The sequence below is a fragment of the Olea europaea genome, chromosome 20, assembly GCF_002742605.1.
Source record: "Olea europaea var. sylvestris chromosome 20, O_europaea_v1, whole genome shotgun sequence".
Lineage (NCBI taxonomy): Eukaryota > Viridiplantae > Streptophyta > Magnoliopsida > Lamiales > Oleaceae > Olea > Olea europaea.
Window position 1 is genome coordinate 17,713,283 of NC_036256.1, and position 6,465 is coordinate 17,719,747.

A 6,465-nucleotide genomic window follows, 5' to 3' on the forward strand; every position below is an offset into this window, starting at 1 on the left:
AAGTAAGGACTTGTTTATTAGTAATTTTGAGAATTGATTTTTTGACCGTTGAAGATAAAAGTGAGTCTTACCTATAAGAGAAGAAATAAAAAATGACGACTTAAATAATGAAATAACGATAAAAAAAAATTAATTTTTTGGGGTGAAAAATCAATATCAAACATTCACTAATTGCGAAAGTGTGTAAATGTGTGCTTTCAGCTCAAAAACCAGAATGAAGGCAAAATTCACCCCTACGATTTTCAGTGAAAGCAACAAATTTTAGACACAGATTTCAACTGGAAATAAAGGTGCAGTTCTGCCAGAGCTAGTGTTGTTGAAACAGTGTTATTTATAGCAACATTCTCACTAAGAATTTTCTTCAAAGAGCCTATCTAAACCATATCAGAGAATTATAAGTTGCGTTTGGTGCACAGTATAAATTAAAAGACAAAATTATGAGGGACGAAATTAAGGTGTTTGCTAATCAAGTCGGCCCTCGTGATCAAGCTAAAATTAAGTGACATGTTATGTATGGAGATGAACACACAGTATCCTCAGGAATTGAAAAAATGCTTTTCTTTTAGCAGCAAAAATAAGAAGCAAATGCAAAATGACTTTAGAGATACTAAGGGGATTCCTCTAGAAACACAAATAATCAATTGTGCCTGCTAGTCCTAACTATTTTACAGTCAGTAATATTCTCTTGAAAATGTTCAAAATTCTACGAAACAATAATTAGGTGTGAGTGAAATAGAGATTCAATGTTCAGCGTGGAGTTCAATGAGAAACTTTATTAAGATCATTGACTGCAAAAAAGGGAACTTTATCGGAACTTCGGAATGAAACTTTTCTGATCTCACTAAACAAAATGTCCTCCATATATAAAGTAAATGGATTTAGAAACAAAACTCTAAGCAGGTGTATAATGCAAAAGATAACTAGGTCAGTAGTACTATAAATACGTCCAAAAAGACTGGATGATACAATAACAGCCTCACTTATTTCAGCACTTGTATACCACAATTCCTCAATGCCAAGCTTCCCTTGGTAGAAATCATACAGTTTAGGTACTTGCTTCTCATATTTGGTCACAAACTTTTCCAAGAAACAATTCTCTATAGGAAACAACATGGTACTCAATTTCACACCTTTCTTATGTAGGGAATCTACTTATATATGCACAACGAAAAATTAAAATTATTTTGATTCCCACCAATAATCCATTTATATTTAGATAGAAATCGTGATAAAGATTGTACTTTTGAAGAATTCTGCAAACCTTTTGCTCTTCTTTTTTCATTCCAGCAATCTTGATTTGCCATCCACAGTTGTCCAATTATCCAGCCTCCAACGGTGATCCACACAGAAGATAAGATTGCAGCTACCAGTGTTTTCTCTTCTTGTGCTAACAAGAATGATTATGAGAAAAATCATGTGGATTGAAAACCCTAGCTATGTTATTTTTATAAGCCCAAACGGGCCTGGTCAGGTCCGGTCCATATTTAATTAATTCATTTAATTAAATTCAGTCCGTGAATTAATTAATCCAATTAATTAATTCAAGCCTATAAATAACAAACCCAATTAACTAATTTACCCAACGATTGTTAAATTAATTAATTGACAAATTGCAATCTTTCAATTCTCTTTTGTGTGTGACCCATCAAGTTCCCGATCACGATGCCTAACGATGTGAAATATTTTTTTGATATAAACAAAATTGATAAATTAAAACACTCTTTTAATTTATCGTCAATTCACACTCGCCGTCCCAAATTGACATCTAGCAATGTGTCAGAGCAATACATGTGACGGGAAATGTCATGTGGTATGACAAAACGAAACTCGTTCGTTTACCGTGAAACTATAATCCCTTCGTCAATATGATCCGATAAATTACGAGATATGGAAGCGTGTCAATCTTAATTATCGATCATATCTTTCACTTCACTATTAAGTCAATATAAGTCGAAAACTCCTTTTCGACTTATGGGTACACATTGGCTAAGAATTTCATCATCGACTTAATTGAATGAAATGCAGATCATAATCTCCTACTATCTAAGAGTGACGAATTCTTTATTGATCAATCACAACGTTCATACGATTCTTGATGTACCCGAACGATGTCGTATTAGCGTCCTTTTGCAGAGCAACATCCAACACCGCCAAAGTATGACTGTCCTCATATAAGGTATCATGACGACCTCAAGTCAAAGGACCAATTCAACTACCGACCGTTAGAGATTAACCACTGACACTTAGATAGTTATCCTTGTGGAATCTCTCGACGGGTCTCCAATGTTTTGTTCTATAACAAAACATCCACGTGTTTATTTAAGTGTCACCATATTTTAGCTTGTGAGATCAACTACTCACTTCACAAGTAAGAAATGTCACATGTGATGGTCTATTCATAATAACGATATCCGTATCTCGTTATTACTTACGACCACGAACGATTTAAGATTCAATCAGATGTAATTTGTATCTCACAATCACAACTCCTTGTGATTAACAAATTACGAAGATTTGAATCGACGGACTCTATTATTTATTTAATAGATAATTAATTAAATAATAGATCTGTCATTAAATTGCATTAATTATATATCAAAGGTATTTATGTCCAAAGTTGATTGGACATAGGGCATAATACTTACAAACTCCCACTTGCACTAGATCCAATCATTTATATATCAAATATCATAAGTTTACATGACTATCATGTTTATGCTACGACAACTATTTGTCAGTGGATCTGCAATATTGTTAAATGTGGAAATTTGTTCTTCTCTTTACGTCATTTCTATGTATTATCTCTCTGATGAGATTATACCGCCTTAATACATGTTTGGATCATTGATGATACCTTAGTTCCTTCGCTTTCGCAATGACTCTATTATTATCACAATACAATGGCATGTGATCAACAATATAAGGAACTACTCCAAGTTCATTTATGAACATCATGATCCAGATTGCAACTCTTTGCTATTTTTGAAGTAATCATGTATTATGTTTCTACTATTGAATCAACGGTTGCTTCACATTTAGAACCTCTCCAAGATACCGCTTAAGAGTAAACCAGTTTCTCCATAGGAAATCTTCTCAAGATTTCATCTATGTAAATTGGGATGAGTTGAGCAATCTTCTAGATCTACCTTTATAGATCAAGTTGCTTCTCCTATATCGTTCATGAATAAATCATTTAACAACCATTATTTCAACGATTGAAATATAGGGATGTCGTTTTCTATAATATTAGGAATACGACAATACTCCCACTATCTTCTTGTAAACACACTATTCGTCTTAAAATTTGATAAAATTAAACACTTTGACTTTTCCATCAAATCTAAGATTACAGCTCCAAGAAACTTCTCTTAACCCATAGTCACGGTATGCAACTGTTACAAACAAAACCCAAATGGACTTCAGCAAGGCTACAGGAAAAATTCACCAAGGTCAACACTTAACTTTTACTTCTAACCTTGCTTTGTATATATGGATATTCCCGTCCATATCAACATTTTCCTTGTAAACTATTTACAAAAATTTATGGGTTTTATTCCATCAGGAGGCTTGATTAAGGTCCAAACTTTGTTCAAATACGTCGAGTTTCATGGCCTCTTGCTGTCTCTTTTAAGTCAACACTTGACTTTATTTTGGTGCAACTAGCAGGTTTATTATCCTCGATCAGTAATACCTGATTAGTAATCATGGATTCGCACCTTTTTAAAGGTCGAATGATCCTACTATATTCACATAGAGCTGACATGTCCTCATGAGTCTTTACTTCCTGATCAAGAGTATATCTCATATTAGACATGGGATCAAACTCGAATTTATCTACTTGGTTAACTATATCTGTGGACTCTTGAACTTTTTCAAGTTCTATTTTGCTCCCACTGTCCTCCCTTAGAGTAAACATTTTCTTTAAAAGGACGATATGTCGTGAGACGAAGACTTTCTTCATGATAATAGAATTTTTATTCAAATATCTGTTTTGAATATCCCCACAAATACATATTTATCAGATTTAGTGTCAAACTTATCCGATTCAAAGCGCTTCAAATAAGCGTCATGGCCCCCAAACTTTCATATGAGATAAATTGAGGCTATTGCCTTTTCATAACTCGTATGGATTTCTGTTAACCAACTTAGATGTGACATGACTTAGTGTATTGCACATTGCAATCAATGCATGACCCCAAAATAATTTTAGGAGATTTGCACGGCTTGTTATTAATTGCACTATATTTAATAGTTAACAATTTTTCCTTTCAGATACACCACTATATTGCAAGTGTATATAGAAAAGTCTACTGCAAGAGAATCTCATTCTCTTTTAGATAATCTAGATTTTATCTTTAAAATACTCTCACTTGATCGAATCTTAATGTGAGTGTATCTTTACCTATTTGTTTCTCTATTTCTAGTTTGAATCCCTTAAATTTTTCAAGAATTTCATGTTTGAGTTTCATCAAGTATACATGATCATAAGAGAAACATTTCGTGACATCAATAGACATGAGTCCATATGCATCACTATACATTAGACCAATAATTATGTTGACCTTTCTTCTTTTCAAGTAAAAGAAGATTTGATCATTATGCCAAACATGCATAATTTGTACTTGCCAAAATCAATTAATCACAAGTATACATCTCTATGTAACTTTGGAATTACTTTTCATCTATATGACAAAATCTGTCATGCCAGATTAGGTTATCGCATTTATGCCTTATAATTTCTATACTCATTATAAAATCTTTAGTATTAAAGAATATAAACGTCGTTTTGTAATTTACCATAGTCATTACGATCTTTATCAAGATAAATAAGAACAACAATTGTCCTTAACATTAAAATAGTTCATGTTCGAACATGAAATTCATTTTAATGTTCCAGCTATGGTTGGTATAAAGCGATATTTCTCTAATTCCAATACTAAACTAAAAGGCAATTGCAAGAAGTATATTCCTACAGGCAATGCGGCAACCTTTGCTCATCTCCAACGTGTAGGTCAACTTCTCCCTTTCGCAGTAGTCTACTTTTTTATTTAGTTTCTCCATATTTGTATAAATATGGGATTTATATCTGGTATCAAATGCCTAAGAAACTCGTGAAGTAGACGGAAGTCAAGCAATATTCCTTTCTTCCAATGACCTTTCATTCTATAATGAAATCAATGGTCATTAGATTTGATATTGTCCTTCGCTTTGACGGTCTTAACCATATTGGACGCTTTCACAAAACCCCTTTAGACTTCCTCTTAATATTTTTAGAGGAATCAATGGCTTGCCCACTATTAACTTCGATGTTGGGCTTAACAGTCTTAAGCATGTTAAGCAACTCAATAATTGTGCATTCAAGCTTATTCACATTAAATTCATAATTAGTTATGAATTGCTTTCTCTGACAGAGGTTGCAGAACCAAGTCACTACTTAGTTCATGGTTTATGATAGAACTCAATCGAGACATTTCTTAACGTCAATCATCTTCAGTGTCTAAGTATCGATTGAAAATTACTCTGTCATTTTGTATCGGCATAGTCGTTTGGAAGTCTCATATCCTTCCACACATGATTATTATCATAAAAACTCTTTGTAATGAAGAATTACGTGTTAACATCTATACTCTCAAGTTACTTTTGTAACTCAGTGACATAGTTGCAAGCATCACATGCGTGCAATACTATTTCATCACTGTGTTTATTATAATAGCCATATTTTCCTTAGTTGAGTCATCATCACGTGTTACTGGAAAATGGCTACTTAAGGACAACCAACTTTCTCATGCCTGAGAACAATTCTCAAATTGCAGTGCCAATCAAGAAGATTTAATTTGGTTGTTGGCATCCAATATACCTCTCAGATACACATGGTTACTCACGATTCAATAAATATAAATGACGAAAAGAAAAGGATAATATATAAAATGCATCAATTAATTTAACATGAACTTTTATTAAATTAATTATGCTCCCACTATTTAATACAAATTTACGACCCTCTCACATAAATTTATGGAGCCCATACTCGACTCCCAATGGGCTGGAATCTCATCTGCTATGCTAAGACTTTGAGTGTACTCAACAAGCTTTAATATAACATTTGGGTAGATACTATTATCAATTGTATCTCCATACAACTCCCAGATCATTAAGCTGACAAATCTTTGTCTTCATACATCTTATGTGTTAGCTTAACATGCCTCTAAAATTTATCTTCTTGAGTGTACTCAACAAAAAATAAATTTTAGTTAAGTCGAACTCATCATTCAGAAATATCTAATATTTTATAGTGTCAAACATATCCCTAATAGACCAACCTTGAGTGTACTCAACAAGTTGAGACGATTTGGGACTCTGATTTTTCATTATAATGATGGAAGGCAATCATAAATGTGACTTAATATTTTGTGGAGGAATTTTGCATTCAAAAGTCTCATAAAAAAATATATATATTTATATATA